Genomic DNA, 12,672 nt, shown 5'->3' on the forward strand with positions numbered 1-12,672 from the left:
GGGCTGCCGACCCAGTTCACCTGCCGCAGAGGGGGCGGCCAGTGCCGCTTCACCTGCCGGAGCGGGAGGCGACCGAGGCTAGGCAGAGGCGGCGGCGCGCAAGGCAGCGCCTCCGGGTCCTAGAACCGCAGGCTCTGCCTCGCTCCGAGCCGGGGAACTGGCGGCGTCTAGGTGAATGGGGTCACGGCTCGGAGCCGGAGGGGGCAGACCTCCGAGTGGAGAATTATGAGCAACAAGGGCAGCATTGGAGCGCAAGGGCTGCGTCCCCTTCTCGGGTTCCCGAATGAGAAGGTGGGAACCCCCTTCCAGGTCCCCCACCCCTTGTTTCTCTCCTCTGTTTAGCCCAGAGAAGAGCTGAGGACCAGAGGGAACCATCTGCAAATGAGAACCCCAAAGCAGGGCGCAGACCCAGTCCGGCGGAAACCCCCCACCCCCGCCACCTGTCCCACCGTGGACCAGCTCTGCGCCTGTGCCGGCATCCCCAGTAGTTTTAGAATGGAAAAAGGCAGAATTCCAGAACCTGAGGACCACCAAGGCAGGCTCAAGGAGAAGCGTGGGGGTTGGGAATGGAGGATTAAAGCTCGCATCCAGGCTGGGAAAGGAGCGGGCACTGCAGAGGGGGAAAAACCTCCCTGACGCTGTCATCTCCAGGGACCTACGGTAGCCTCTCATCTTGAAGAATAACAATTTCTGATGTCTGACAATTACAGGAATAGTTCCAGAGGTCTTCTTTCATTAATCCTGACAATGACCACGGAAGATAGATATTGATGGCCTCACTTGAGAGATGGGGAAACGGAGACTCAGGGTGGTTAAGTGACTTGTCCAAGAGCACACAGCTAATCAAAAGCAAAAACAGGCCTCCTCGCTGTTCACCTTCAAAATCTACACTGTCTTGGAGCTGCTGCCCTGACGCTCCACTGTCCCTCTCACTTAGGATGAACCAGAGGATGAAAGAGCATTGCGGGGTGAGGAACCCCAGGTCTTGACACAATATCCAGGCTGAACTTGAAGTTTTTCTCTTTTGGTTGCGCCTCTTGTACCCCATTTAATTTGCGGGGATCCCCAATTGGTTCCTCCTCGTACTACCAAGGCATTGAGGGAGGACCCAGTAATGAGCTCTGGACTTTCTCGAGGCCAGGACAGTGGCCATAAGTATCCCCCCCGCCCATAGCTTCCTCTTCTTTCTGCCCTCCCTCTCAAATTTAAAACAAAAACAAAAACAAAAAACACCTGACAAGAATTGAAACAGGAGCTGAAAAATTAACGAATCTTAAGAAAGGCCCTGGAATGAGCCAGCCCTTCCCCTAGGTCGCCCTGATGTAAACCTTTCTCCTACCAAGGTCATCAGGACCTCAGTCAGGTGAGAGATGCAGTCACTTATTTCCTGTCGCAGCCAGGGACCCATAAGGCAAGACTAAGCAGAATTCTCCTTGGGCGTGCTAAGAAGGCGATCCACTCTGCCCCCACCGCCTTCACCCCCAGCCGAAGACAGACCAGAATCTTGCCCTTGAGTTCTTGCCCTTGAAACTAGCTAGCACCTCTTTCCCCACCCCACCCCGCTTTCTATCTTCTTAAAGAACTTAGTCCCTGATCTCCTCAATGGCTGTCTCTTTCCATTTACCAACAATTTTTTACTTAGTACCTGCTGTGTGCCCAGCACTGTGCTCACTCCTGGAGGTTCTGTGGCAGATGAGAAGAGTCCCTGTCCTGGGGCTGCTCACAGCCTGGCAAGGGACAGACTCTAAACACATCTGGGATGGTAGCTGCCACTAGTCAAGCCTGTGGTGCCAGGTGCTCGTGCTTCCTTCCTCTAGAGAATGGCAGGAGTTGTGCCCGCAGCTGAAAATCCGAGCAGGGTGGGGAGCCTCTGATGTATAGTTCCCAGCCTGTGCCCTCAGTCCCTGGAAGTGCTCAGGCCATCGCCAACCCCCTCCTCACCCCTGGTGGGGTGGAAATCAGGCTGGGCTAGGTGGGACCTCTTGTGTGGAAAACAGCCAGCCCAACAGGCCTACGATGTCTCTCCCTGGTACTAATCAGAACTGTGAGTTACCAAAAAAGGGGAGGGGATTTAATAAATTATTACTTAAGAAATTTGGTTGGCTTGGCAGAGCGTATTTTACCAAAAGGGTCCACAGAGGAGGAAATCCTAGAAGGGATGCTTGGTGAAGTTTGGAACCAATGCTTTGGTAGGTCTGTGCTTCCCCCTGCTGGGCATAGGCAGTATGACAGTCAAGATAGGGCGAGGCCTCCAGTGGTGAAGATGGAGTCACTGCGTGGGTGACATTTCTGGACTGTTGTCCCCTTGTCACCTCCAATGCAGGGATTGTGCAGTCACTGGGTACACTTAGAGGTCAGGTGACTGAGCAGGTTTCCCCAGGAATCTCCTTCCTCCCCCTTCCTGCCCACCATTACTCAGCTGGTGCCTCTTTAAAAATAAAGATAAAAGGTACTACGTGTGCACAGTTAAAAAGAAAAATAATTTTAATGTACCTTTCCAGAGATAGTTCGGGTATATACAGGCAGTGTGTGCATGTGTGTGTCTGTGTTTGACGCGAGTGATAGCACACACTGCACACTGCGCAGCACCTTGCTATTTTCACTTAAAAACACACCTGTCTTTACAAAATCTACATAGTCTCCCATCACATGGTGTGTCACAGTTGATTTCCCTCTTCCCCTCCTAGAGATACCCTGCTGCCTGCAGAATATGTCTTAGTACATATACATGTCTGCACTTATGTGTGTCTGTAAAATAAATGCATAAATACGACACTGCTGGGTCAAAGGTTATGAGCTTTTAAATTTTGGATAGATTTTCATGGAATTGCCCTCCAAGAGGTTTTCATCCGTTTGCAACCCCCAGCAACGCGTGAGATTGCCTGTCTCCTCCGTCCCCACTCACAGAGGCCCGGAGCAGGCCTCATGACATGCAGTGCGGCCTCTTTGAAAGTCTTTGTTGCAAGGCAGGTGCTGATCTGTCTCTTTCTTTCTGCGAGGCAGAGGCTGTTTCATCTTTTCTGTCCCTGCATCCCCCGCCCAGGACTTAAATATTGAATGCAAGAGAACAGGCCTGCATGTTGGCTGGAGGGAGAGTAGAAGATTAGGTTTAAGCAGGGAGCCCGTGCTCAAGGGCCACTCCTGTTTGCAGGCCCTGGTCACGCCTCGGCCCCAAACCCAAAAGCCCTCCCGCTGCAGGAGCCCTCCAGATTTCAAGGTCAAAGGCCGAAGGCCTGGCGTTCCCAGGACAGCTCACACGCCGTCCTCCTGCATCCCAGAGACAGGCCCCATCTCTGTATTGTGTGAAAAGGGAGGTGAAAATAAGAATAAATATTGATATTTGCTTCACTTTGCATAGAGAAAGTAATGAAAGTGGTAGCCTGTAAGGTGCTGGGGCCACAGTGCACAATCCAGCAGTGGGAGCAAGACTTCCCAACCCACTTCTTTCTACACCATTTTGATTTTGGGGCCATATGCATGTATTACCCATCCAGAAGTTAAAGTGAAATAAAAGCAAGTTGCCTGCTGTCTGACCAAGGAGGGCTGCTCTATCCCTCTTCCTGGCAACTTGTGGTAGGTGAAGGCAGTAGCCCCACTACACCATCCTTTCTGTGACCCCCCGGAGGGCAGCCCAGGGGGACGGTATGGACAATTCCTCACGACACAGATGCCCAAAGCTGGCCACACATCAGAATCAGAATCTCACAAGAGGTAGGGTCGAGAGGTGTGCCTTTTATGGTCTCCCAGGTTGCTCTCAAGCAGACGCTTGAACTATCCTCATCAATACCTCTCAGTGAAGAGAGGACAAGCCTCTAATACCAAGCACATGTCCCTTCCCTGTAGACAGCAAAGGTTATTGATGTCTTCCAAGCAGCAGCACTGTGGCAGGTGCAGAGGTGGGCACTTTCCATGTGTCCTTTGCAGCTGGACATCAGCCCTGCAAGGCAGACCTCGTTGCTGTGCTCTCTGAGCTCAGTGCCCTCTTGAGTGACCGATCTCCCAAGGCCACTCGGCTGGTAAATGTCAGAGCCAGCGTCCAAACCCAGTCCTAAAGCCCCTGAGCCTCCGTTCTCTTATTCCAAAAAAAATTAGGACAGGATATCATAGAATTGCTTGTAATAGCACATAAAATTTCATGTAAAGGACTTAGCAGAAACTTTTATGTCTGGCAATACGGTGGACTCTATTTTCAGAGAAACCTTTCTGATAATATGAAACAGCTAAAAAGTGCTAGATAAAAGATAAAATGTGTGTGTTATTGTCAGTGCAAGGCTGAGTTGGCAAGAAAATAAAAAGTCCTAAATGCACAAATCCAGAGAGGAGCAAGACAAAACCTGGGTCTTCAGATGGTAGAAGGTTGGATCAAAGACAATCTGCCCTTTACAAAAGTCGAGGGTGCCCAGAAGGTGATATCCTTGGGTAACCTGGAAAAAAAAATCAATCCACAGAGAATGATGGAAGGATACTTTCTGCCTCAACTTCTCAGGAAGATATAACTATTCTGCAGTTGTGTGTACTTAATAACATGGCTTCAGAATCACAAAGCAGAAATATTGGGAAAAGATAGATAAGTCCGCCAATACAAAGGGAGATTTAAGTCACCTCCCTCTGGAATTGGTAGTTTAAACAGATGGAAAAAAAAATCAGTCTGGATGTATTACAGAAGATTTAAACAATACAATTGACAAGCTTAATCCAAATGAATATTCTGAATATTCTAGTCAATAATGGACAAACACATTTTTGTTTTCAGGCACACCTTTACAGAAGTGGCCACATATCAGACCATAAGGCATATTTGAACCAACCTTTTTAGAAGGTTTTATTTATTTATTTTTAGAGAGAAGGGAAGGGAAGGAGAGAGGGAAACATCCATATATGGTTGCCTCTCACGCGCCCCCTACTGGGGACCTGGCCCACAACCCAGGCACGTGCCTTGACTGGAAATTAAACCGGTGACCCTTTGGTTCACAGGCGGGAGCTCAGTCCACTAAGTCACACCAGCCAGGGCTGAACCAATTTTTTTAAAATCATGCAGACCTCATTTTCTGACAGCAACAGAATTAAATTAGAAATTAATAATCAAAAAGACAACCCCAGGCATTTGAAAATGTCAAAATGCACTTCTAAAAAAGTCATGGGTTGAAGGATTCCTAATACAAATGGGAAAATATCTAGAATAGAATAGCAAAAAGTACTATGCATAAAGTTGTAAGTACGTAGCGCCCTAAAGTGGAAGTGGTGACAATGATGATGGCGATGATGACGGTGATGAAGACACCCCAATAGCCTGCGAGGGGTTGGGAGGAGTAGCTGTCACACAAACTCGGCAGTAGTCAGTTCTGAGGTCAAAGGGGTAAAGACCGAATGACTGAGTTTGGGTAACAGTCTGGGAAGGGGGAACCCAAAGCGTGAGTTACAAACCACAGCCCTGTGAATTGGAGATTATTCAGTTCCCATTTTCTTAACGAGCCCACTAAGGCTGCTAAGGATGAGGTAACTCAAGTCACCCAGTTAGAAAACGGCACAACTGGGATTCACACCCAAGCGGGCCCTCTCGCTTTTCTCGACCTTGAGGCGACAGCCAAGGGAGGTGGGGGTGAGCTCGTTGGTTCACACTAAATCTAAATCGCAGAATAAGTCGTCATAATATCCGAAACATTCTGCCACGGAGGCATTTGGTCCCCTCTCAAGCTCCGGGGTGTCGGGCTGAGCTGAGAGGCCACAAACAACAGCTCTTATCTTCGTTGATCTATCTGTCCATCCGTCTTTCTCAATCAGCACTGTTAACCCAGCCAGAAGTGAAAAACATGGTTTTTCCTTTCAGGGCCCAGAAGCCGACACAAAGTAGGGTAGATGAGGCCTCATCCAGCCAGTAGCCAACTGAATGGGGCTCCCAGGTGCCCAGCGCTGCAGAGCTAAGAGGAAAAGGTGGGCCGAGGGAGCCCCTGCGAGTACCCAGGCCTATCTTCTGCGATAGGGGGCACCCACGATGGAGAACAGAGCGTGGGTCCTGGCACGGAGTAGGTACTTAATGAATGCTGACTGAAGGAGCGTTTATGGAAGACCTGTTAAATACCAGGCATATGCCTGTGAGAGAGTCTCATTTAGTTTGATCCTCATGGTAACACGCTGAGGGTGGTGTTATTAACACCACTTTTTTTCAGATGAGGAAACCCAGGCTCAGAAAGGTGTCCGAGGTCAAGAAAATGGCAGAGCAGAGACAAGAACCCAGGTCTGGGGGCCCAGCTCTCCCTACTGTCCCTAGTTGACTAGGGACAGCTAGTTTTCAAAGGTCTCCTTCTTGGCCAGTCAACCCAGAAGCCACTGCGACAAAGCGGAGATCAGGGCAAGGCTCTGAGCAAGCAGCTGAACCTCTTCATTCACTATTTAGTAACAATTCATGGTGGGTGGACAGCTTTCCAGGCACTGGGGAAACAGACAAGAATCAGACTGGAGCCTGTGGGGAAAAGCTCACAGCCTAGGAGGGGTGCCTGCGGGGAGGTTCGGGGGTCACAGGGACCACGGAGGGAGAAACTAACTCCAGCCCCACTCCTCACATTTGTGGGTCCAGGGCCAGAAGTCAACTGGAGCCCACTTATATACAATTCATCTAAATATTTAAAAGTTATAAATCAAACCAACAAAGATAAATAAATTCCATCCTCTTACTCTGGCACATATACCTTCAAGAGGACCCAGAAAGCTGGGTTCAAATAAAAAATCCTAGCCCTGATTGAGTGTTGGCCTGCGAACCACAAGGTCACCAGTTCAATTCCTAGTCTAGGACACATGCCTGGCCTGTGGGTCAGGTCCCCAGTAGGGGGCGTGCGAGAGTCAACCATACATTGATGTTTCCCTCTCTTCCTCCCTTCCCCTCTAAAAATAAATAAATAAAACCTTAAAAAAAATTCTATGACTCTGTACGGGAACATGACAGTTGGAGAATTGCATCCCCTTCTTTTCTCACCCCCAGCTCTGTCCCTAAGAGGGGCCACAGTCTCATACATACACATGCACATAGACACACACACCAGGCCACAAATCCATGTTCTAGCCTCACCACACTCCACACCACACAAGTGCACGCTTACCTACCTGCACACCTAGGACGATGTACATCAGCTGTACAGTCTGCCCTCAGGAGAATAAACCTGGGACACAGCCTGTGCAGACCCTGGGCTGGGAACCTTGAGATCCCAGGTACCGAAGGCACGATCAGATCCTGTGCTGTCCAATATGGTAGCCACTAGTGCCATGTAGCTATTTAAATTTTGATTTGAACTATTTAAAATCAAATAAAATTAAACATTCAGTTTCATTCACATTGAGCCACATTTCAAGCGCTTGATAGCCACATGTGGCTAGTGGCTACCATATTGGACAGTGCGAATAGAGAACATTTCTGTTATTGTTGAAAGTTCTGTTGGACAGCACTGGTCTAGAAAGTGAGCCAAGGCTTCCGGGGGCTCGCTGTTCAGTGGGGGGGGTCACAGCTGGAGGGGGCCAGGGCCAGGCTCCGCTTGCCCAGATGTAAAGGCGGAGCTGCCTGAGGATGTCAGGAAGTCTTCACGGAGACGGTGACATTTGAGCATTTGACCAAATTAGTGGGAATGGAAAAACAATGTGAATGGCCGTTCAAACAGAAAGAACAGCATGTGCAAAGGTCCAGCAGCAATGGCCTGTTGGGAGAAACGTGACAGATTTGGTATGACAGGAATGAGGGGTATGGGACTAGAAGGGGAGGGTGGGAGTCCAGAAGCGTCCACAGGCCCAATCCTCAAGGTCCTGGTGGACACGGTGAGTAAGTATATGAGACTTGGGCCGGGTGACTGACAGGTGAGGGGGGCGAGAGGGACACGATCAGCTGAGGCATCAACAAGAGAAGGAAGAACTGAAGACCACATAGGGATTTCAAAGCAAAACGCAGGTCAGGAAAGAGAAGCAGAAGAAAAGAAGGGCGTGATGTTTGAAAGGGAAGACATGGCTCTGATATGAGGGTGAAACACAGCTTATGTTTGGAGGTGACAAAGAGATGGTGGGTCACAATGGGGACAAGGACAAAGGAAGAATTACAGGCTGAGAGAGAAGTGAACAGTTCCATTTGTGATGCCTGAGATCTAAGGGGTAGCCACATAGGCCGGCCCAGACAGGAGGGTGGAGATTCAGGACTCCCCTCCTAAGCTGGTGAAGAAGAGGGTTTCTGCCCCCATCTGAGGGCAGAAACTGGGAGGATGTCTCCACTCAGGTTGGGGGCGGGGGCAAAAGAAAGACCAGCACCTGTGGATTTTCCCAGATGAACCACCTCCTGCAAGGCGCTCCCAGAGCAGCCAGCAGGCACCAGCCAGCATCCGTCATTCGTGGGCGGGGGAGGGTGGGCGGAGACTGGGGAGGCAGCCTGGCCCCTGGAGGCTTCAGGGAGAAGGGCCAGTCCCGTGGTCTGAGAGGAGGTCAAGAGGGTAAAGACTCTGAAGACCATTGAGTTGGGCAATTAGTCTGTCCCTTGTGGCCTCTAAAAAGAATAATGCTTTCAACAGGAGCTGCTGGATTTCAGTGGCAAGTTTGGTGGCAGGAGGAAGAGGAGGGGAGAAACTGAGAGCAGAGCCTAAGCCGGCCATCAGCAGAGAGAAAAACACACACATAATTAATGGTGCTACTCATAACCTGTGTTGAAAATCTGACTAAAGTTTTTACAGATAACTCAGAGATTAATCCTTAGAAGTTCAGAAGAGTCCCATGAATCCTTAAGGTGAAGAATCCCACCCCAAGAACATAATATCACTTGTGCAATATTGCCACCAAAGATGCGTAGCCTGAATCTATGAGTAAGGAAACAACACCAGGCAAACCCCAAACCAGGAGCATTCAGAAGAATAAAGAAGGGCCCTGGCTGGTGTGGCTCAGTTGGTTGGAGCATTGTCCTGTAACCAAAAGGTTGCAGGGTCAATTCCCAGTCAGGGCACATGCCTGGGCTGTGGGTTCAATCCCCCGTCTGAGTGCCTATGGGAGGCAACCAATGGATGCTTCTCTTTCTCTCTTCCTCTCCAAAAGTAATGGGGAAAAAAAGTCCTTGGGTGAGGATAAAAAAAAAAAAAAAAAAGAGTAAAGGGGGTCTCTCTACTTTGAAGAAAACATCATGAGCTCTGGCTGGCATGGCTCGATGGATTAAGCATCAGTCTGCCAACCAAAGGGTCTTGGGTTTGATTCCCAATCAGGGCATATGCCTGGATTGCAAGCCAGGTTCCCAGTAGGGGGTGTGCGAGAGGCAACCATCCATTGATGTTTCTCTCCTTTTCCTTCCCTTCTCCTCTGCCTACAAATAAAATCTTTTTTAAAAAATGCCATGAAAGATGAAAAAGATGAGAAATTGCTCCAGATTAAAGAAGCCAAAGAAACATAATAATTAAATGCAAAGTGTGACCCTGGTGTGAGTCCTGTATTAGAAGGAAAAAGAACTCTTAAAGGACCCTTATTAAGTCAATTGATAAAATTGGAGTGTTGACAGTAGATTACATAAAGGTATTGTAACAATATTAAATTCCCCGAAGCTGAAAAGTCTACTGTGGTTATGCAAGAGAATGTCCTTGTTCTTAGGAAATACCCACTGAAGTATTTATGGGTAAATGGGCACGACTGTTGTCACGTCCCCTCAGATCAGGAAAAAATATATATTTATATTATATAAAATATATAATTTATTTTATATAATTTACAATATAAATTATATTCATAATCTGTATAATTTATATCATTATAATTATATAAATTAAAGGTAACTATATAAATATAAATAATTATTTAATATGTTTTATAATATATTATATAAGTTATATAATAATATGTAATAATATATAATTTATATAATAAATTATATAGTTTATATAATATATTACATATAATAAATTATATATTTTATACATAAATATGTATTTATATGCAAATTATATGTTGTATATATTTGTATTTATACATTATATGTATTTAATTTTTAAATAAATATATTTATACATTATATGTATTTATTATAAATATAATATTTATTAAAATATTTATGTATTTTTTATTTAAAATATATATATAAAGAGAGAGCACAAATGGGATACATTTCTTAAAAGTGTTGAATCCGTGTAAGGGGTATATGGAAGATCTTTGCATCGTTCTTGTAACTCTACTGTAATCTTTTTTTTCCCAAATAAAGTTTTAAAAAAAAGAAAAAAACTACCCACACTAAGAACCTCCTGAAGCTGGGGACCTTGATTCCTGCTCTTTTCCCCCAGCACTGGCCCCGAACTGGCCCAGAGCGGACCATCGATCGGTGTCCTGGGTGTACCGGGCAAAATTAGGGGAACAGGTGGCGACCGGAAGGGCCGAGGCCCGCCGCTTTGGGGACATTCCTCGGCCACCGACATTTTCTGATCTGGCAGCTGGAGCGGCCGCCTGAGTGATTCACCCGCTGGGCTCCTGGGGCAGAGGGGGAACCCCGCCCCGCAGGGAGAGCTCTGGCCAGCAGGTGCCGCTGTTGAGCCAGCTCTGGCAGCGCTTGGCCGAGGCTCAGCGGAACCTGGAACTGCTCGGCCCGGCCCGTAGGGTGTCTTTCAAAACCCAGCCCACCAGGGTTTGTAAGCATCCTCGCTCATCCTTGCCCGGGTCTAGCTTTCCACTCCCAGGCTCTCAGCTTTTCCGCACTCCCCCCGCTACCTTGGACACCCCAAGGCAACTCCCTTGCCTGACGCCTGGTGGAGGAGGGGACAGTCTAAGCAGGAAGAGGCTTCAGTCCTTGGCCCTAGCGTCAGGGTAGCACATAAATCCTCCCTTTTCTTTCCCTCCCCCTTTACTCCGCCTCTCCCTCCTCCTCCTCCTCTTCTTTCTAAACCTCCTGAGCTGCACCAGGCCTTCAAAACAAACACACACCTCTGCCCACCCCCAGCCTGCCTGGGCCCTTCTCTAAAAGTTGTAGCTCCCAGACTCCTGTCCTTTCGGCTGGGTCCAGAGATCAGATCGGAGAAGGCGCGAGGATGACAGTGTGCTGAAGGGGGTGGGGAGGTGCCCTGTGAAGTTATTTCTCCCTGTCCAGAAAGAGTTGGTCACACAGCCCCTCGTCAGTAGAGTGGGCTAGCGTGGACTGGTGGGCGGGTCTTCCCTTCCTGGGAAGGTGGAGCTGGCCCTTTACTCCAGCTCCGCCCCCCCACCCCCGACCCCCGACCCCAGCCCTGGCCCTCCCAGACTCAGGATGAAAGGTCACTTTGTCCATCCCCCTGGCTCCAGGAAGGGCCATAATTGTATGAGGTTCTCTCATTTCTTTCCTCGAAGATTTCATTTATGAGGGGAAGGGAGGGAGAAAAAAAGGGAGAGACATCAATGTGTCTCTTGCATGCCCCCAAATGGGGACCTGGCCTGCAATCCAGGCATGTGCCCTGACTGGGAACTGAACCAGCAACTTTTCAGTTCACAGGCCAGTGCTCAATCCACTGAGCCAGAACATCCCATTTCTATATATTCACTAATTCCTTCAACAACACTTCACTGAACACCAGCTCTGTGCAAGGTACCACAACTTTACCTACTGCCAGCACCTTGAATCCTCAGATGAGGACCATTGGAGATGGGTACTGTTATCCTAAGATGACTTGTCCAAAGATCCATTCAATCCAGTGCTCCTCTGTGACCCTGCTGACTCATCCACTGGGGTTGGTCTCACTCAGTTTTGGGGCCACCCTTGCACTTCACAGTTACTGCATTTGTCTCTCCAGCTTCCAATGATTTGTCTTCATGGGTCTCCCACCCCTACCAGACTGGGCTTCAGACCACAGTGAATGGGGACAGTGAAGCCTCAAGCCGCTGCTCTTAGCCCTCACCATGTGGCCTTGAGGAAGTGCCTTCACTTCTTCAAGTTTAATTTTCTCATCTGCAAAACAGTGTTAACAACACTAACCTCCTCATTGGGTTACATGATGGTAAAATAAGAAGATGCATGTAAAGTGCTTAGCATAGTAAATTTAACTTTAAAAAGGGAGGGTCATCCCCACCAGAACAGCTAAAATTAAAAAAGGATACAAAACTAAGTGTTGGCCAAGGATGTAGTGCAAACTCTATCCGGTCGGTGGAGGGGAAAACCATTGAGCAGTTCCTGTTAAAGCTGAATATATGTACACAGGATGACCCAGCAATTTCACTCCTAGATATATACCTGAGAAATGGGCACACATGTGCGCCAAATGACACATAAAATGATTTCTATAGCAGCACTAACTGTAACAACCAGAAACTGGGAATGTCAGAAAAGTCCAGCAGCAGCAGAAAGAATTAATGCATTTAAGTATATTTATGTATTAATGCAATGGAATACTATATTTCAATTAAAAAGAATAAACTACTGCTGCAAGGCTCAGAAAGCCCTGGGGTGATGGAAGTGTTCTATTTCTTTATTGGGTGTGGTTACATGGGTGTGTTGACTTTACGAAAATTCACTATGCTGCACTGTATGTGCTTTATGACTTGATGCGCTTGTTTGTATAAATGTTATGCTTCAATTAAGAGTTTACACTAATATAAAAAAGGCAAATGAATCAAACTACTTGTATCACATAAATAAATCCTAAAGTGTTTTTGAGTAAAGAGCAAGTTATTAAAAGATTTGATTCCTATGATTCATAGAAATTTTAAAAGTAGCTA

The 12,672-nt window shown here is 47.7% G+C and overlaps 1 protein-coding gene across 1 annotated transcript in view; it reads right to left on the minus strand.

Moving 5' to 3' along the window:
- ACBD4 (acyl-CoA binding domain containing 4) overlaps positions 1–12,672 on the minus strand; it is a 114,847-nt gene that overhangs the window by 64,822 nt on the left and 37,353 nt on the right. The gene's annotated exons all lie outside the window — the stretch shown is intronic.

The sequence above is a fragment of the Pteronotus mesoamericanus genome, unplaced genomic scaffold (assembly GCF_021234165.1).
Source record: "Pteronotus mesoamericanus isolate MK-2021 breed Mesoamerican mustached bat unplaced genomic scaffold, CSHL_Meso_final scaffold_408, whole genome shotgun sequence".
NCBI classification, from domain to species: Eukaryota; Metazoa; Chordata; class Mammalia; order Chiroptera; family Mormoopidae; genus Pteronotus; species Pteronotus mesoamericanus.